Source organism: Engystomops pustulosus, chromosome 7 (assembly GCF_040894005.1).
Source record: "Engystomops pustulosus chromosome 7, aEngPut4.maternal, whole genome shotgun sequence".
In the NCBI taxonomy this organism is placed as follows: domain Eukaryota; kingdom Metazoa; phylum Chordata; class Amphibia; order Anura; family Leptodactylidae; genus Engystomops; species Engystomops pustulosus.
Genome location: NC_092417.1, coordinates 4,976,764 through 5,001,234, shown reverse-complemented (window position 1 = coordinate 5,001,234; position 24,471 = coordinate 4,976,764). Strand labels below are relative to the sequence as shown.

Here is a 24,471-nt window from a genome sequence, read left to right as displayed (position 1 = left end):
TGAATATAACAGATGTGTACAGGAGGAGACTTTACTATGAGTATAAGAAATGTGTACAGGAAGGAACATTACTGTGAATATAAGAAATATGTACAGAAGAAATATCACTGTGTGTATAAGAAATGTGTACAAGAGACAGGATTACTATGCATATAAGAGATGTGTTCAGGAAGGGACATTACTGTGAGTATAAGAGATGTGTACAGGAGGAGACATTACTGTGAGTATAAGAGATGTGTACAGGAGGAGATATTACTGTGAGTATAAGAGATGTTTTCTAGAGCAACATACATTACTATGAGTATAAGAAATGTACAGAGGGGAGTAATCCTAACAAAGAGGAGGCTACTGCACTGGTGGTAGGCTTGGACCCATCAAACAGCTGATCAGCAGTGGTGGTAAGAGTTGGACGCCTCAATAATCTGATTTTAAGGACTAAAGGATAAACTATGATTATAATACCCAAAAACCCCTTTTAAGTTGGTGGATAGTAACCCATGGAGTTGCCTGTTTTTAATGGGGTTTCCTTGTATTTCAACAAAATGGCTGCAAAGCAGGGAATGTATTAAAACAACAAAATTATTTAAAATTTTGTGCATGCGTCAACTTCTGTCTTTAAGTAATGACTGAGGATGTGCCAATAGTGTCCCTTTGTTTCATTCTTTCTGATAAAGGGGAGTTTGGGGATTGGGTTTTTCCTCAGTTCCTATGGGTTTCAGTGGTTCTGTCCATCCCCTTAGTCTGTGCTATTTACCATAAGCGCCTACTCCAGTCCTTCATATATCACAGGAATAACATACAACCCTCGCAGATACTTATATACAAAAAGACTTTACTAACAACAAACATGTGACAAAGTAACTACATAAAATACAATACAAAATACATAGAGAACACAACTACACACAAACCTTCTTTTCCTGGCCCCTTCTGGACCCAGTAATGTGTATGTATATACAATATATTCTAACACTACAGAAGCTCCTGGATATACCCTACGCAGGAGTCACATCCAGTACCTGACCGTATACATGTACATATAGAGACTCATGCACAATAGCATCTATATATCTACTCCTACAATCCACGTGTGAATGGGATACGGCTACAGGATGTACATGTAGTTACACTAATATATACACACTCACTGCAAACACTTAGCTATGTATATATGGTAAAGCACATAACACCTGGAATATCTATAGGTACACGTATAAAGTCTACTATGTTAAAATTACTCTTAAATAAAGTTCCTTATGTTCCTTAAGTGCTGCTTGTCCGGGGGGGTCAGGAGAGAAAAAGAGAGAAAGATTTCTGGTTTTACCTGCTTTGAATATCCCCATGTGTAGTCCCTGCCTATCCCCCTATAACTCCACCCTAAGACCCTCTCAGGATAGACCCCAGTGTGTGCAGGGAATCTCACACCTGGTTCATGGAGGCTTCTTATCTTTATCCTGGGTTGTATAGGAACAATTCCCGGTGATCCGTGGCTCCTGGAGAGCGTTCACAGGCTGTTGGTAATAAGGTAACTCCAGCCATTCGTAGCAGAGACGGCGCTCGCATGATTCATGACGTTTCGGAGGTGGCGCCATCAGACATGAGTATCTAAGCATTTCCTCAGTAATTATACACATATATCCGAAAGTGCAAACCCAGTGTATCACATATATTATATAATAGGGGTTACATTACAGTTACACATACATAATAGGGATTACCTTACAGTTACACATACATATATAATAGGGATTACCTTACAGTTACACATACATATATAATAGGGATTACCTTACAGTTACACATACATATATAATAGGGGTTACCTTACAGTTACACATACATATATAATAGGGATTACCTTACAGTTACACATACATATATAATAGGGATTACCTTACAGTTACACATACATATATAATAGTGTTACCTTACAGTTACACATACATATATAATAGGATTACCTTACAGTTACACATACATATATAATAGGGATTACCTTACAGTTACACATACATATATGATCTAAATTTTGCTTACCTGAAAATTTCTTTTCCTCGAAGTCCAAAGGCAGCACTGATGGGTAAGAGTCTGGAGTCCTAATTATGACAGAAGAACACAATAACAATGTTAATTAACAATAAATCAATTAACCGACTGCCCTATAAGTATCCTAGGAGTCAAGGAAGAGGCGTGTTTTATGCAGCAAAAAAATTATTTTATTGGGAGGGAATATAATAGTGCTGCCTTTGGACTTCGAGGAAAAGAAATTTTCAGGTAAGCAAAATTTAGATCTTCCTCTCGTCCTACAGGCAGCACTGATGGGATTTAGGTAGCAAATCAAAGGGGGGGACAAATTTTCGAAGCCACTGTAGATAGCACCGATACGCCAAAGGCTGAGCCAGCTGAGGAGACATCCAGCCTGTAATGTTTAGCAAAAGTATTAGAAGAAGTCCAAGAAGCTGCTTGACAGATCTGATCTATAGAGAGCATTGCATACTCTGCCCAGGAAGTAGCAGTAGATCTTGTAGAATGAGCCCTAATCTGTAAAGGTGAAGGTTGTCCCAAGGCTCTGTAAGCCATAGAAATACTCTGCTTTATCCATCGAGAGAGAGAGGCTGCAGAGGCCTTCATCCCTTTTCTTGGACCTTGAAATTGGAGAAACAGAGATTCAGATTTTCTAAAAGATTTTGTCTTCTCTAGATAAGTCAAGACGGATCTTCTAACATCCAGAAGATGCAGAACTTGCTGATGAGCATTAGCAGGAGTTGGACACAAAGCTGGAAGATAATATTCCTGATTTAAATTAGAAACTGAGGCCACTTTAGGAATAAACGATGGAACGGTTCTTAGTATGATGCAGTCTGGTCTTATCTGTAAGTATGGCTCTTTGCAGGATAAGGCTTGCAGCTCTGAAATTCTTCTAGCAGTGGAAACGGCAACTAAAAAGAAGGTCTTCCACGATAAACATTTGAGAGAAGCATCCTGTATAGGCTCAAAGGGAGGTTCTGTGAGATGATGTAGGACCAAGGCAAGATCCCACTGTGGACATGGTGGCCTAATAGGAGGTTTGATGTTCCTTAAAGCCTTGAAGAATCTCCGTACTAAATGATTAGATGAGAATCTATTGTTATTTAAAGCATTGATTGCAGCAAACTGAAGCTTCAAGGTAGCAGGTTTTAAACCTTTATCAAGGCCATCCTGTAGAAAAGTAAGAATATCTGAGACTGAAGGTTCAGATACAGAATTATCTGAACACCAGGATGTGAAGACTTTCCAAACTCTACCATAGGACTTAATGGTCGCTGGTCTTCTAGCTGACAACAATGTCTTTATAACTCTGGATGAAAGACCTAGACCTGTTAGGGTCTTCTTCTCAATCTCCAGGCCGTAAGCTGTAGCTTCTGTGGTGATGGATGGAAAAACCCCATCTGTTCCAAGAGATGTGGAACTGCAGGAAGTTTCCAATATTCGCCCTTGGACAACCTCATTACAAGAGGAAACCATACTCTGCGTGGCCAAAATGGTAGGATCAGAATTGCATTCGGTTTCTCTTCTTTGATTTTGTAAAGTATCCTCTGAATGAGCGGTATCGGAGGAAATATGTAAATGAACAGGTTGGTCCAGGGAAGAGACAGGGCATCCACTGCATAGGGTTGGTCTGACCTGTAAAGAGAGCAAAACATTGGCAACTTCGAGTTCTGTTTGGTCGCCATCATGTCCATTTGTGGACAACCGAACCGACTGACAATCTGTTGGAAGATAACACTGTTCAGGGACCATTCCCCTGGTCTTAGTTGAGAGCGGCTTAAAATGTCTGCCCGAGTGTTCAGAGACCCTCGAATGTGGACTGCTGTCAGACTCTGAAGGTTTTCCTCGGCCCAGGAGATAATCTTTTGACACAGTTTGATGAGGGGTGTGCTCCTGGTACCCCCTTGCTTGTTTATGTAATAAACACATGACAGATTGTCGGTCTGTACCTTCACATGCTGTTTTTTCAGATGGGTCTGAAAGAATTTCAGGGCTAAATAAATGGCTTTCAATTCTCTTTGATTTGAGGACAGAGTCCTGTCTGTGGAATTCCATTTGTCCTGAACCCAGAGATTGCCGAGGTGGGCCCCCCAACCTGAGGATGAGGCATCGGTTGTCAGGATCTGGGGTTGAACAAAACGTAAAGATCTGCCGGACGCCAAATTCTTCCTCAACCACCAACCGAGGCTGACTCTGGTCTGAGGAGTTAGTACAATCGGCTTGTCGAATCCTGCTGGAGATTTGTTCCAAACAGCCAGAATGTTGAGTTGTAGCTGTCTGAAATGTGCCTTTGCCCAAGGAACTGCTTCTATTATTGAAGTCATCAGACCCAGGACCCTCATGGCTGTTCTGACCGTTGTGCATCTTGTCTTGATAAGGTAGTGCACGGACTGCTTGATTTTCAAGATTCTCTCCTGAGGAAGATGAATAGTCATACTGCACGAGTCGAGAATATACCCCAGGAACTGAATTCTGGTTGTTGGAATAAGAAGGGATTTTTCCCAATTGATTAGGAAACCCAGTTGTTGTAGAAGATCGATTGTCATCTGAAGATGAAGTTTCAAGAGAGATTGATTCTCTGCTATGATCAGCCAGTCGTCCAAATAGGGCACGATCTGTATCCCCCGAAGTCTCAGTGCAGCCGCCAGAACTATGGTGGTCTTGGTGAAGACGCGAGGGGCTGATGTAATGCCGAATGGCAGACAGGTGAACTGGTAGTGAAGAGTTCTTGAATTGGTCACAATTGCTATTCTCAGATATTTTCTGTGACCTCTCCTGATGGGAATGTGGAGATAAGCATCGGCCAGGTCTATTTTGGCCATGTAGTTGCTTTGCTGTAGAATGGCGGTGGCCGATTTTATGGAGTCCATCTTGAATGCAATTTTGGTCAAGAATTTGTTTAGATAGCGGAGGTCTATAATTAATCTCCACCTGTTGTTTGGCTTTGGTACAGCAAATATGGCGGAGTACACTCCTTTTCCTCTTTCTGACAAAGGGACTTCTTCTAGAGCTCTTTTTTGGATAAATTCGTGCAACAAGGGAAGGATCTGAGATTTTTCGATTTTTGTACTCAAAAATCTTTCTGGCGGAATGTTGTCGAATTCCAAAGCGTATCCGTTTTTTACTGTGGACAGTACCCAAGCATCGGATGTGATGTCTGTCCATAAGTGAGCGAAGTCTGCCACCCTTGCACCTACTGGAGACAGACCTGGCATGGCGTCAGAAGTCAGGCTTCTCGTTTTTTTTACTGTGGAAGACAGTTCTGTCTTTAGACTTCTGAACTCCTCTACGTCGGTTACGAAATGCACGAAAAGGTCTTTCTGGTCTTGCTTTTCTAGGTGGAAAGCTCGGTTTTTTGGAGGTACTGGCTACTTGTGGAAAAGAGTTCCCCTTATCTTCACTAAGATTCTTCAACACCTCCTTCAGGTCTTTCCCAAACAAGGAAGATGGGTGGAAGGGAAGTGAACAGAAGTGATGTTTGGAGGCTACATCCCCTGTCCAGGGTTTTATCCACAGGGCACGACGTGCAGAGTTAGCCGTTAGCATGTTCTTAGATGCAAGTTTTAAAGAGTCAAGAGAAAAATCACACAGAAAATCGCCTGCAAGTTTAACAGAAGACAAATTCTCATAAATTTCTTCTCTAGGGACTCCATCCAAAATGTCCCGACCAATCTGGCTTAGCCATAATCTTAAGGCTCGTGCAACAGGCACAGTAGCAAGAGATGCCTTAGCCATGGCTGCTGAGAGTTGATAGCTTCTGCGGAGCATAGCGTCAGCTTTCCTGTCAAGAGGGTCTCTAAGTAAAGAAGATTCATCTGCAGGAAAAATAGATTTTTTAGATAGTTTAGCCACTGGGATATCAATCTTGGGAGGCAATTCCCATTCTTCAGATTCTTTAGGGTCGATTTTGTATACTGCTCGAAAACGAGACCCCAAATCAAATCTTTTTTCAGGCTTAGACCAACCCTGTTCAAAGAGGACTTTAAGATCAGGATGACTAGGCAATACTTTGGCTTTTTTTCTGGGAAAATAAAAAAGTGCATCTTGGTTAACAGAGTCATTATGAGACTCATCTGTCTCCATTACACTTTTAACCGCCTTGATCAATTTAGAGGTTTTATCTTTGTGAAACAGAAAAAAATCCTCAGATACATCTGGCCCAGAACCTTCCGATTCAGGGCTATCCCCAGAAATTATCTGGGCTTCTGAGCAGCTACTAGAAGGCAAAGATATAGAAGATGATTGCCTATGATTTTTTCTACGTTTATGATGTCTTTTAGACTTCTTTTTCTTTGAACTCATCTCATCAAATACAGCAGACATTTTTTCCTTCATCCACTGAAAAAATACGTCTCCTCCTGAAGTCTGAGCAGGAGCTGCACAAGGGGCACAAACATCATCAGGGCAATCATCCGGTATAGGCTGCTCACAGCTAATACAGTCTCTATGATGAGACTTTCTCTTCCTTTTACCAAGGCTGGACATCTGTAACACAAACAACAAGTGTTAGGACATGCCAAATGAAGGAACATGGGCACTCATGAAAGGAACAAACCTTAAGCTCAGACTGACTCTGCTGCCTGGCAGGTGCAGAGAGCATACCTGAACAGTACAGCCTTAAAACATTCCCAACAGGAAATGCAATGCACCTGGTCAGAGGCGACACCCGGGCTAACAACCAAATCCTTCTAACATAAGAAAAGGATGCAGGGGAGGCGCTGAGCCCTAAGGTTAGCAAGAGCTTTGTTCACAACAATATAGAAACCACCTTACGGTACATTGTAGATGGTGGCTTCAGGAAGGGGGAGATGCGGCAAACAGCAGCTATATCCCAAAGTATTGAGTGCAACACAAATCTGACCTCCACTTCTCTGCTTATTCAAAAGCCGTACCTGAGAATACAGCGCTTCCCGCTTCCAATGGGAGACGCAGTAGGAGGGGAGTTTATCCAGAAACTCCGAAAATACTGGACTTCCGCCACCACGGGGGGAAGGACAGCCTCAGAATGTAGTTTCACCAAGATTGCCACTGGTAAGACATTTGCTTCTACCCTGCTGGACGTGCACCACAGCCCAGGCCTCAGGGGAGCAAGAGGATACTGGCAGTAAACCTAATTAGGACAGAAGAAAAAAACACGCCTCTTCCTTGACTCCTAGGATACTTATAGGGCAGTCGGTTAATTGATTTATTGTTAATTAACATTGTTATTGTGTTCTTCTGTCATAATTAGGACTCCAGACTCTTACCCATCAGTGCTGCCTGTAGGACGAGAGGAAAATAGGATTACCTTACAGTTACACATACATATATAATAGGGATTACCTTACAGTTACACATACATATATAATAGGGATTACCTTACAGTTACACATACATATATAATAGGGATCACCTTACAGTTACACATACATATATAATAGGGATTACCTTACAGTTACACATACATATATAATAGGGATCACCTTACAGTTACACATACATATATAATAGGGATCACCTTACAGTTACACATACATATATAATAGGATTACCTTACAGTTACACATACATATATAATAGGGGTTACCTTACAGTTACACATACATATATAATAGGGATTACCTTACAGTTACACATACATATATAATAGGGATTACCTTACAGTTACACATACATATATAATAGGGATTACCTTACAGTTACACATACATATATAATAGGGATTACCTTACAGTTACACATACATATATAATAGGGATTACCTTACAGTTACACATACATATATAATAGGGATTACCTTACAGTTACACATACATATATAATAGGGATTACCTTACAGTTACACATACATATATAATAGGGATTACCTTACAGTTACACATACATATATAATAGGGATCACCTTACAGTTACACATACATATATAATAGGGGTTACCTTACAGTTACACATACATATATAATAGGATTACCTTACAGTTACACATACATATATAATAGGGATTACCTTACAGTTACACATACATATATAATAGGGATTACCTTACAGTTACACATACATATATAATAGGGATTACCTTACAGTTACACATACATATATAATAGGGATTACCTTACAGTTACACATACATATATAATAGGATTACCTTACAGTTACACATACATATATAATAGGGATTACCTTACAGTTACACATACATATATAATAGGATTACCTTACAGTTACACATACATATATAATAGGATTACCTTACAGTTACACATACATATATAATAGGGTTACCTTACAGTTACACATACATATATAATAGGGATTACCTTACAGTTACACATACATATATAATAGGGATTACCTTACAGTTACACATACATATATAATAGAGATTACCTTACAGTTACACATACATATATAATAGGGATTACCTTACAGTTACACATACATATATAATAGGATTACCTTACAGTTACACATACATATATAATAGGGGTTACCTTACAGTTACACATACATATATAATAGGGATTACCTTACAGTTACACATACATATATAATAGGGATTACCTTACAGTTACACATACATATATAATAGGGATCACCTTACAGTTACACATACATATATAATAGGGATTACCTTACAGTTACACATACATATATAATAGGGATTACTTTACAGTTACACATACATATATAATAGGGATCACCTTACAGTTACACATACATATATAATAGGGGTTACCTTACAGTTACACATACATATATAATAGGATTACCTTACAGTTACACATACATATATAATAGGGATTACCTTACAGTTACACATACATATATAATAGGGTTACCTTACAGTTACACATACATATATAATAGGGATTACCTTACAGTTACACATACATATATAATAGAGATTACCTTACAGTTACACATACATATATAATAGGGATTACCTTACAGTTACACATACATATATAATAGGATTACCTTACAGTTACACATACATATATAATAGGGGTTACCTTACAGTTACACATACATATATAATAGGGATTACCTTACAGTTACACATACATATATAATAGGGATCACCTTACAGTTACACATACATATATAATAGGGATTACCTTACAGTTACACATACATATATAATAGGGATTACTTTACAGTTACACATACATATATAATAGGGATCACCTTACAGTTACACATACATATATAATAGGGATTACCTTACAGTTACACATACATATATAATAGGATTACCTTACAGTTACACATACATATATAATAGGGATCACCTTACAGTTACACATACATATATAATAGGGATTACCTTACAGTTACACATACATATATAATAGGGGTTACCTTACAGTTACACATACATATATAATAGGGATCACCTTACAGTTACACATACATATATAATAGGGATCACCTTACAGTTACACATACATATATAATAGGATTACCTTACAGTTACACATACATATATAATAGGGATTACCTTACAGTTACACATACATATATAATAGGGGTTACCTTACAGTTACACATACATATATAATAGGGATCACCTTACAGTTACACATACATATATAATAGGGGTTACCTTACAGTTACACATACATATATAATAGGGATCACCTTACAGTTACACATACATATATAATAGGGATCACCTTACAGTTACACATACATATATAATAGGGATTACCTTACAGTTACACATACATATATAATAGGGATTACCTTACAGTTACACATACATATATAATAGGATTACCTTACAGTTACACATACATATATAATAGGATTACCTTACAGTTACACATACATATATAATAGGATTACCTTACAGTTACACATACATATATAATAGGATTACCTTACAGTTACACATACATATATAATAGGATTACCTTACAGTTACACATACATATATAATAGGGGTTACCTTACAGTTACACATACATATATAATAGGGATCACCTTACAGTTACACATACATATATAATAGGGATTACCTTACAGTTACACATACATATATAATAGGGATTACCTTACAGTTACACATACATATATAATAGGGTTACCTTACAGTTACACATACATATATAATAGGAATTACCTTACAGTTACACATACATATATAATAGGATCACCTTACAGTTACACATACATATATAATAGGGATTACCTTACAGTTACACATACATATATAATAGGATTACCTTACAGTTACACATACATATATAATAGGATTACCTTACAGTTACACATACATATATAATAGGGATTACCTTACAGTTACACATACATATATAATAGGGATTACCTTACAGTTACACATACATATATAATAGGGTTACCTTACAGTTACACATACATATATAATAGGGATTACCTTACAGTTACACATACATATATAATAGGATTACCTTACAGTTACACATACATATATAATAGGATCACCTTACAGTTACACATACATATATAATAGAGATTACCTTACAGTTACACATACATATATAATAGGATTACCTTACAGTTACACATACATATATAATAGGGATCACCTTACAGTTACACATACATATATAATAGGGATTACCTTACAGTTACACATACATATATAATAGGATTACCTTACAGTTACACATACATATATAATAGGATTACCTTACAGTTACACATACATATATAATAGGATTACCTTACAGTTACACATACATATATAATAGGGATCACCTTACAGTTACACATACATATATAATAGGGATTACCTTACAGTTACACATACATATATAATAGGATTACCTTACAGTTACACATACATATATAATAGGGATTACCTTACAGTTACACATACATATATAATAGGGGTTACCTTACAGTTACACATACATATATAATAGGGGTTACCTTACAGTTACACATACATATATAATAGGGATTACCTTACAGTTACACATACATATATAATAGGGATTACCTTACAGTTACACATACATATATAATAGGGATCACCTTACAGTTACACATACATATATAATAGGGATTACCTTACAGTTACACATACATATATAATAGGGATTACTTTACAGTTACACATACATATATAATAGGGATCACCTTACAGTTACACATACATATATAATAGGGATTACCTTACAGTTACACATACATATATAATAGGATTACCTTACAGTTACACATACATATATAATAGGGATTACCTTACAGTTACACATACATATATAATAGGGTTACCTTACAGTTACACATACATATATAATAGGGATTACCTTACAGTTACACATACATATATAATAGAGATTACCTTACAGTTACACATACATATATAATAGGGATTACCTTACAGTTACACATACATATATAATAGGATTACCTTACAGTTACACATACATATATAATAGGGATCACCTTACAGTTACACATACATATATAATAGGGATTACCTTACAGTTACACATACATATATAATAGGGATTACCTTACAGTTACACATACATATATAATAGGGATCACCTTACAGTTACACATACATATATAATAGGGATTACCTTACAGTTACACATACATATATAATAGGGATCACCTTACAGTTACACATACATATATAATAGGGATTACCTTACAGTTACACATACATATATAATAGGGATTACTTTACAGTTACACATACATATATAATAGGGATCACCTTACAGTTACACATACATATATAATAGGGGTTACCTTACAGTTACACATACATATATAATAGGATTACCTTACAGTTACACATACATATATAATAGGGATCACCTTACAGTTACACATACATATATAATAGGGATTACCTTACAGTTACACATACATATATAATAGGGGTTACCTTACAGTTACACATACATATATAATAGGGATCACCTTACAGTTACACATACATATATAATAGGGGTTACCTTACAGTTACACATACATATATAATAGGGATTACCTTACAGTTACACATACATATATAATAGGGATCACCTTACAGTTACACATACATATATAATAGGGGTTACCTTACAGTTACACATACATATATAATAGGATTACCTTACAGTTACACATACATATATAATAGGGATCACCTTACAGTTACACATACATATATAATAGGATTACCTTACAGTTACACATACATATATAATAGGGATTACCTTACAGTTACACATACATATATAATAGGGATTACCTTACAGTTACACATACATATATAATAGGGATTACCTTACAGTTACACATACATATATAATAGGGATTACCTTACAGTTACACATACATATATAATAGGATTACCTTAAAGTTACACATACATATATAATAGGGATTACCTTACAGTTACACATACATATATAATAGGGATTACCTTACAGTTACACATACATATATAATAGGGATTACCTTACAGTTACACATACATATATAATAGGGATTACCTTACAGTTACACATACATATATAATAGGATTACCTTACAGTTACACATACATATATAATAGGATTACCTTACAGTTACACATACATATATAATAGGGATTACCTTACAGTTACACATACATATATAATAGGGATTACCTTACAGTTACACATACATATATAATAGGGATTACCTTACAGTTACACATACATATATAATAGGGATTACCTTACAGTTACACATACATATATAATAGGGATCACCTTACAGTTACACATACATATATAATAGGGATTACCTTACAGTTACACATACATATATAATAGGATTACCTTACAGTTACACATACATATATAATAGGGATTACTTTACAGTTACACATACATATATAATAGGGATTACCTTACAGTTACACATACATATATAATAGTGTTACCTTACAGTTACACATACATATATAATAGGATTACCTTACAGTTACACATACATATATAATAGGGATTACCTTACAGTTACACATACATATATAATAGGGATTACCTTACAGTTACACATACATATATAATAGGGATTACCTTACAGTTACACATACATATATAATAGGGATTACCTTACAGTTACACATACATATATAATAGGATTACCTTACAGTTACACATACATATATAATAGGGGTTACCTTACAGTTACACATACATATATAATAGGGATTACCTTACAGTTACACATACATATATAATAGGGATTACCTTACAGTTACAAATACATATATAATAGTGTTACCTTACAGTTACACATACATATATAATAGGGTTACCTTACAGTTACACATACATATATAATAGGGGTTACCTTACAGTTACACATACATATATAATAGGATTACCTTACAGTTACACATACATATATAATAGGGATTACCTTACAGTTACACATACATATATAATAGGGATTACCTTACAGTTACACATACATATATAATAGGGATTACCTTACAGTTACACATACATATATAATAGTGTTACCTTACAGTTACACATACATATATAATAGGGATTACCTTACAGTTACACATACATATATAATAGGATTACCTTACAGTTACACATACATATATAATAGGATTACCTTACAGTTACACATACATATATAATAGGATTACCTTACAGTTACACATACATATATAATAGGATTACCTTACAGTTACACATACATATATGATAGGGATTACCTTACAGTTACACATACATATATAATAGGGATCACCTTACAGTTACACATACATATATAATAGGATTACCTTACAGTTACACATACATATATGATAGGGATTACCTTACAGTTACACATACATATATAATAGGGATTACCTTACAGTTACACATACATATATAATAGGGATTACCTTACAGTTACACATACATATATAATAGGGTTACCTTACAGTTACACATACATATATAATAGGGGTTACCTTACAGTTACACATACATATATAATAGGATTACCTTACAGTTACACATACATATATAATAGGGATTACCTTACAGTTACACATACATATATAATAGGGATCACCTTACAGTTACACATACATATATAATAGGGATTACCTTACAGTTACACATACATATATAATAGGATTACCTTACAGTTACACATACATATATAATAGGGATTACTTTACAGTTACACATACATATATAATAGGGATTACCTTACAGTTACACATACATATATAATAGGGATCACCTTACAGTTACACATACATATATAATAGGGATTACCTTACAGTTACACATACATATATAATAGGATTACCTTACAGTTACACATACATATATAATAGGGATTACTTTACAGTTACACATACATATATAATAGGGATTACCTTACAGTTACACATACATATATAATAGTGTTACCTTACAGTTACACATACATATATAATAGGATTACCTTACAGTTACACATACATATATAATAGGGATTACCTTACAGTTACACATACATATATAATAGGGATTACCTTACAGTTACACATACATATATAATAGGGATTACCTTACAGTTACACATACATATATAATAGGGATTACCTTACAGTTACACATACATATATAATAGGATTACCTTACAGTTACACATACATATATAATAGGGGTTACCTTACAGTTACACATACATATATAATAGGGATTACCTTACAGTTACACATACATATATAATAGGGATTACCTTACAGTTACAAATACATATATAATAGGATTACCTTACAGTTACACATACATATATAATAGGGATTACCTTACAGTTACACATACATATATAATAGTGTTACCTTACAGTTACACATACATATATAATAGGGATTACCTTACAGTTACACATACATATATAATAGGATTACCTTACAGTTACACATACATATATAATAGGATTACCTTACAGTTACACATACATATATAATAGGGATTACCTTACAGTTACACATACATATATAATAGGATTACCTTACAGTTACACATACATATATGATAGGGATCACCTTACAGTTACACATACATATATAATAGGATTACCTTACAGTTACACATACATATATGATAGGGATTACCTTACAGTTACACATACATATATAATAGGGATTACCTTACAGTTACACATACATATATAATAGGGATTACCTTACAGTTACACATACATATATAATAGGGTTACCTTACAGTTACACATACATATATAATAGGGGTTACCTTACAGTTACACATACATATATAATAGGATTACCTTACAGTTACACATACATATATAATAGGGATTACCTTACAGTTACACATACATATATAATAGGGATCACCTTACAGTTACACATACATATATAATAGGGATTACCTTACAGTTACACATACATATATAATAGGATTACCTTACAGTTACACATACATATATAATAGGGATTACCTTACAGTTACACATACATATATAATAGGGATTACCTTACAGTTACACATACATATATAATAGTGTTACCTTACAGTTACACATACATATATAATAGTGTTACCTTACAGTTACACATACATATATAATAGGATTACCTTACAGTTACACATACATATATAATAGGGATCACCTTACAGTTACACATACATATATAATAGGGATCACCTTACAGTTACACATACATATATAATAGGATTACCTTACAGTTACACATACATATATAATAGGGATTACCTTACAGTTACACATACATATATAATAGGGATTACCTTACAGTTACACATACATATATAATAGGGATTACCTTACAGTTACACATACATATATAATATAGGGATTACCTTACAGTTACACATACATATATAATAGGGGTTACCTTACAGTTACACATACATATATAATAGGGATTACCTTACAGTTACACATACATATATAATAGGATTACCTTACAGTTACACATACATATATAATAGTGTTACCTTACAGTTACACATACATATATAATAGGGATTACCTTACAGTTACACATACATATATAATAGGATTACCTTACAGTTACACATACATATATAATAGTGTTACCTTACAGTTACACATACATATATAATAGGGATTACCTTACAGTTACACATACATATATAATAGGATTACCTTACAGTTACACATACATATATAATAGGATCACCTTACAGTTACACATACATATATAATAGTGTTACCTTACAGTTACACATACATATATAATAGGGATTACCTTACAGTTACACATACATATATAATAGGATTACCTTACAGTTACACATACATATATAATAGGATTACCTTACAGTTACACATACATATATGATAGGGATTACCTTACAGTTACACATACATATATAATAGGGATTACCTTACAGTTACACATACATATATAATAGGATTACCTTACAGTTACACATACATATATAATAGGATTACCTTACAGTTACACATACATATATAATAGGATCACCTTACAGTTACACATACATATATAATAGTGTTACCTTACAGTTACACATACATATATAATAGGGATTACCTTACAGTTACACATACATATATAATAGGATTACCTTACAGTTACACATACATATATAATAGGATTACCTTACAGTTACACATACATATATGATAGGGATTACCTTACAGTTACACATACATATATAATAGGGATTACCTTACAGTTACACATACATATATAATAGGATTACCTTACAGTTACACATACATATATAATAGGATTACCTTACAGTTACACATACATATATGATAGGGATTACCTTACAGTTACACATACATATATAATAGGGATTACCTTACAGTTACACATACATATATAATAGGGATTACCTTACAGTTACACATACATATATAATAGGGATTACCTTACAGTTACACATACATATATAATAGGGATTACCTTACAGTTACACATACATATATAATAGGGATTACCTTACAGTTACACATACATATATAATAGGATTACCTTACAGTTACACATACATATATAATAGGGATTACCTTACAGTTACACATACATATATAATAGGGATCACCTTACAGTTACACATACATATATAATAGGGATTACCTTACAGTTACACATACATATATAATAGGATTACCTTACAGTTACACATACATATATAATAGGGATTACCTTACAGTTACACATACATATATAATAGGGATTACCTTACAGTTACACATACATATATAATAGTGTTACCTTACAGTTACACATACATATATAATAGGATTACCTTACAGTTACACATACATATATAATAGGGATTACCTTACAGTTACACATACATATATAATAGGGATTACCTTACAGTTACACATACATATATAATAGGGATTACCTTACAGTTACACATACATATATAATAGGATTACCTTACAGTTACACATACATATATAATAGGGATTACCTTACAGTTACACATACATATATAATAGTGTTACCTTACAGTTACACATACATATATAATAGGGATTACCTTACAGTTACACATACATATATAATAGGATTACCTTACAGTTACACATACATATATAATAGGGATTACCTTACAGTTACACATACATATATAATAGGGGTTACCTTACAGTTACACATACATATATAATAGGGATTACCTTACAGTTACACATACATATATAATAGGATTACCTTACAGTTACACATACATATATAATAGGGATTACCTTACAGTTACACATACATATATAATAGGATTACCTTACAGTTACACATACATATATAATAGGATTACCTTACAGTTACACATACATATATAATAGGATCACCTTACAGTTACACATACATATATAATAGGGATTACCTTACAGTTACACATACATATATAATAGGGATTACCTTACAGTTACACATACATATATAATAGGGATTACCTTACAGTTACACATACATATATAATAGGATTACCTTACAGTTACACATACATATATAATAGGGGTTACCTTACAGTTACACATACATATATAATAGGGATTACCTTACAGTTACACATACATATATAATAGGGATCACCTTACAGTTACACATACATATATAATAGGGATCACCTTACAGTTACACATACATACATAATAGGGATTACCTTACAGTTACACATACATATATAATAGGGATTACCTTACAGTTACACATACATATATAATAGGGATTACCTTACAGTTACACATACATATATAATAGGGATCACCTTACAGTTACACATACATATATAATAGGGATTACCTTACAGTTACACATACATATATAATAGGATTACCTTACAGTTACACATACATATATAATATAGGGATTACCTTACAGTTACACATACATATATAATAGGATTACCTTACAGTTACACATACATATATAATAGGGATTACCTTACAGTTACACATATATATATAATAGGGATTACCTTACAGTTACACATACATATATAATAGGATTACCTTACAGTTACACATACATATATAATAGGGATTACCTTACAGTTACACATACATATATAATAGGGATTACCTTACAGTTACACATACATATATAATAGGGATCACCTTACAGTTACACATACATATATAATAGGGATTACCTTACAGTTACACATACATATATAATAGGATTACCTTACAGTTACACATACATATATAATAGGGATTACCTTACAGTTACACATACATATATAATAGGATTACCTTACAGTTACACATACATATATAATAGGGATTACCTTACAGTTACACATACATATATAATAGGATTACCTTACAGTTACACATACATATATAATAGGATTACCTTACAGTTACACATACATATATAATAGGATTACCTTACAGTTACACATACATATATAATAGGGATTACCTTACAGTTACACATACATATATAATAGGGATTACCTTACAGTTACACATACATATATAATAGGGATTACCTTACAGTTACACATACATATATAATAGGATTACCTTACAGTTACACATACATATATAATAGGGATTACCTTACAGTTACACATACATATATAATAGGATTACCTTACAGTTACACATACATATATAATAGGGATTACCTTACAGTTACACATACATATATAATAGGGATTACCTTACAGTTACACATACATATATAATAGGGATTACCTTACAGTTACACATACATATATAATAGGATTACCTTACAGTTACACATACATATATAATAGGGGTTACCTTACAGTTACACATACATATATAATAGGGATCACCTTACAGTTACACATACATATATAATAGGGGTTACCTTACAGTTACACATACATATATGATAGGATTACCTTACAGTTACACATACATATATAATAGGGATTACCTTACAGTTACACATACATATATAATAGGGTCACCTTACAGTTACACATACATATATAATAGGGGTTACCTTACAGTTACACATACATATATAATAGGGATTACCTTACAGTTACACATACATATATAATAGGGATTACCTTACAGTTACACATACATATATGATAGGATTACCTTACAGTTACACATACATATATAATAGGGGTTACCTTACAGTTACACATACATATATAATAGGGTCACCTTACAGTTACACATACATATATAATAGGGGTTACCTTACAGTTACACATACATATATAATAGGGATTACCTTACAGTTACACATACATATATAATAGGGATTACCTTACAGTTACACATACATATATAATAGGATTACCTTACAGTTACACATACATATATAATAGGGATTACCTTACAGTTACACATACATATATAATAGGATTACCTTACAGTTACACATACATATATAATAGGGATTACCTTACAGTTACACATACATATATAATAGGATTACCTTACAGTTACACATACATATATAATAGGGATTACCTTACAGTTACACATACATATATAATAGGGATTACCTTACAGTTACACATACATATATAATAGGGATTACCTTACAGTTACACATACATATATAATAGGGATTACCCTACAGTTACACATACATATATAATAGGATTACCTTACAGTTACACATACATATATAATAGGGATTACCTTACAGTTACACATACATATATAATAGGGGTTACCTTACAGTTACACATACATATATAATAGGGATTACCTTACAGTTACACATACATATATAATAGGGATTACCTTACAGTTACACATACATATATAATAGGGATTACCTTACAGTTACACATACATATATAATAGGGGTTACCTTACAGTTACACATACATATATAATAGGATTACCTTACAGTTACACATACATATATAATAGGATTACCTTACAGTTACACATACATATATAATAGGGATTACCTTACAGTTACACATACATATATAATAGGGATCACCTTACAGTTACACATACATATATAATAGGATTACCTTACAGTTACACATACATATATAATAGGGATTACCTTACAGTTACACATACATATATAATAGGGGTTAGTGTATATTATATTTATTAACTAAAAGAAAAAGTATATAACATGGAAATATACAAAAATGGCTACTAATGCAGTGACTTACTATCTACAAAAATACATGGAAACTGCACTCTGTGTTTATCCCTTTTGGTGTGAGGTTTCAGGTTTGTAGATCCGGTGGGTCTCTCGTGGCAGTAGCCGGTTTTTAAAGTCTTCTTTATCACTTGATTCTTCCTCTTCTGGGATTAACCATCGAAGTTCTGATATACTGGAGCAGATTTACTTACCCCGCCCGTTCGCGATCCAGTGGCGCGTTCTCTGGTGTGGATTCGGGTCCGGCCGGGATTCATCAAGGTAGTTCCTCCGCCGTCCACCAGGTGGCGCTGCTGCGCTGAAGAGCATCCGGATGCCCGGAAATTCACCGGGCCGGACCAAGTGAAGGTAAGCGCGTGCCAAGCGACACATTTTCCGTTTTTAAATGCGGCGTTTTTTCCGAATCCGCCGGGTTTTTGCTCGGCCACGCCCCCTGATTTCCGTCGCGCCAAAATCCCGGGGCAATTCAGGTACAATCGGCGCAAATCGGAAATATTCGGGTAACACGTCAGGAAAACGCGAATCGGGCCCTTAGTAAATGACCCCCTTTATGTCTATGATCAGAGAAATGTCTAATGAGGTTTCCCCAGGTTTATTTTCTTCTTTATTCTCTTTGGTTTGTGTAGTAATATTTTTTCATCATTTTTAATAGCTGATCTATGTTCGTTTAGCCGTATTTTCACATGTCCTGAGGTTTTCCCTGTACAGGCGGTCCCCTACTTACAGACAACCCATAGTTCCAGACGGACCCCTCTGCCCACTGTGACCTCTGGTGAAGCTCTCTGGATGCTTTAAAATAGTCCCAGATTGCAATAATCAGCTTAAAATTGTCTGCAATGAAGCTTTATTGATAATTCTTGGTCCTATTACAGCAAAAAAATTTGAAACTCCAATTGTCACTGGGACAAAAAAAAAATTGTCGGGAACTACAGTGATAAAATATACAGTTTCGACTTACATACAAATTCAACTTAAGAACAAACCTACAGTCCCTATCTTGTATGTAACCCGGGGACTGCCTGTATATGCTTTACCACAAGGGCATGTAATCATACAGATATAGAATTCATAGAATGGGTTTTCTTTCTTGAATGCACAACACAAACTAATTGAATTTACAGTTGAAGCCGATGAAATACATTATTTGGATGTTCCGGTACAACGAACTGATTTGAATAATGTTACCACCTCGCTTTTTACTAAAACAATAGACAGAAACAATGTGTTAAAAAGAAATAGCTATCATAGCCCAAAAATATCCAGTGCTATCCCAGAGGGACAATTAATGCGCATTAGATGCATCTGTGACACAAATAGAAAATATAATAGACAAAAATCAATAAAAATTGAGGAAAAAGGGCACAATCGCAAAAATTTAATTAACCCCTTAACGCTCTGCGCCATAGCTCTACGGCGCAGAGGTGCAGGGAATGTATGAAGAGCGCTCCCGGGCTGAATCCTCTCCATACAAGGGTGCGGCTTGTTGCATATCGCAGTAAACCCCCACCGCTAATAACCTGTCTATTAACCTGTCACTTGCCGCCGGCGCCCTGGGGCGCCGCCATCTTTATTCCGGTCATTGGTCCCACGAACGTCATCGGGGAGCGGCGATCGGTTGCCATGGTAGCCTCGGGTCTTCTTTTGACACGAGGCTACATGGCTTCTGCAGATTCGTTACAATGAGCCAGTGGCTCATTGTAATGAACGAGCTGCAAAAATGCGATCTGACCATCAGGGTTAATGGTCAGGAGCGATCTAACCATCTAGGGTTAATGTACCCTAGAGGGTCTAAGAAATAGTGGGAAAAAAAAGAAAAAAAAAGTTTAAAAAATAAAAAAATTTAATAAAATATTAAAAATTCAAATCACCCCCCTTTCCCTAGAACGGATATAAAACATAACAAACAGTAAAAATCACAGACACATTGGTATCTACGCGTCCCAAAATGCCCGATCTATCAAAATATAAAAACGGTTACAGGCGGCGGTGACCTCCGAGGCGGGAAATGGCGCCCAAATGTCCGAAATGCGACTTTTACACCTTTTTACATAACATAAAAAATGAAATAAAAAATGATCAAAATGTCGCACAGACCTCAGAATGGTAGCAATGAAAATGTCGCCTCATTTCGCCAAAAATGTCCCCTCCCCCAGCTCCGTGCGCAAAAGTTATTAGCGTCAGAAGATGGCAAAATTTTTTTTTCTTTTTTGTACACATTTGTTTAATTTTTTAAAATGTATTAAAACACAATAAAACCTATAAATGTGGTATCACCGCACCGCGAACCAAAGAATAAAGTAGGCGTGTTATACAGAGTGCAGAGTCAAAGTCGTAAAAACTGAGCCCACAAGAACGTGACGCATGTGCGTTTTTTTTTTTCAATTTTTCCACATTTGGAATTTTTTTTCAGCTTTGCAGTACAGGGCATGTTAAAATAAATAACATTACGGGAAAGTAAAATTTGTTAAGCACAAAATAAGCCTCACACAGGTCTGTACACGGAAAAATGAAAAAGTTATGGATTTGTGAAGTTTAGAGAGCGAGAAATGAGCGAAAAAAACCTGAGTCCTTAAGGGGTTAAAACTGCAGACAAAATCGGTAAATTAGACTGTAAAAAACTAAGAATTACCAAACCTAAACAAACAAAAGAAAAATCATTTATCATTTATTTATTGGTAGACTTTCTATAGAACCTCCACGGTGCATTTATAAAAAGGGTAAATCTATAGTTAACCCTTTAGTAAGAGCAAAAAAAAATATCCAGACAACAATTCTTGCAATCAGGACATAGTGGGGCAGATTTACTTACCCGGTCCATCCACGATCCAGCGGTGCGTCCTCCGTCGAGGATTCGGGTCTTCCAGCGATTCACTAAGGTAGTTCCTCTGACATCCACCAGGTGTCGCTGCTGCGCTGAAGTCCGTCGGAATTCACTGGAGTTCACCATCCTACCCTGGGTGCAGGTAAGGGCATGTCAAGCGACACTTTTTAAAAAAAATTCTGCGGTTTTTACGAATCCGTCGCCCCCGCCCCCAATTTCCATTGCGTGCATGCCGACGCCGATGCACCACAATCCAATCGCGTGCGCTAAAAACCCGGGCAATTCGGTGCAAAACGGTAATTTTTGGCACCGAAATAAACATTATAGGGAAACATACATGTGACAGTAAAGACACAATCTGTATGATTATAGATTTTTGAAGGTGGGGGGTGAAAAATGAAAATGCAAAACTGAAAAAGGGCTGCGGCGTTAAGGGGTTAATATGTATCTGTTGAATATCCATCCTCAACCCCTCCTCCTTTTTCTTAAAGATTGTTTTCATATTATGTATTTCGCTAAGCCACCACCTATATGTCCTATATGTCCCTTTACTGCATCCCAAACATTCCCAATGTCTGTCAAATTAAGGTCACGTTTCCAAAACTCCACCAGCTCTTTCTTAAATATGTTCTCTTTCAATGTATTAATGGACAATGTGGGTTGAGTCTAAAAAGAAAAAATAACCAAGAAAAAGAGAACAGAGGCATGCAAAATAGATCAACCAATCAATATCTTTATTAGTAGAAAAATGCACCACAAAAACAAGCTTAAAAACATTAACCCCTTAAGGACGCAGGGTTTTCCGGCTCATTTCTCGCTCTCCAACTTCAAAAATCCATAACTTTTTCATTTTTCCGTGTACAGACCTGTGTGAGGGCTTATTTTGTGCGTAACAAATTTTACTTTCCCGTAATGTTATTTATTTTAACATGCCGTGTACTGCAAAGCTGAAAAAAAATGCCAAATGTGGAAAAATTGAAAAAAAAAAGTCACGTTCTTGTGGGCTCAGTTTTTACGACTTTCACTCTTCGCTCCAAATAACACGTCA

The 24,471-nt window shown here is 34.6% G+C and overlaps 1 protein-coding gene across 1 annotated transcript in view; it reads left to right on the top strand.

The window, feature by feature from the left end:
- LOC140069146 (NACHT, LRR and PYD domains-containing protein 3-like) overlaps window positions 1-24,471 on the top strand; it is a 109,449-nt gene that overhangs the window by 71,780 nt on the left and 13,198 nt on the right. The window lies entirely within an intron of this gene.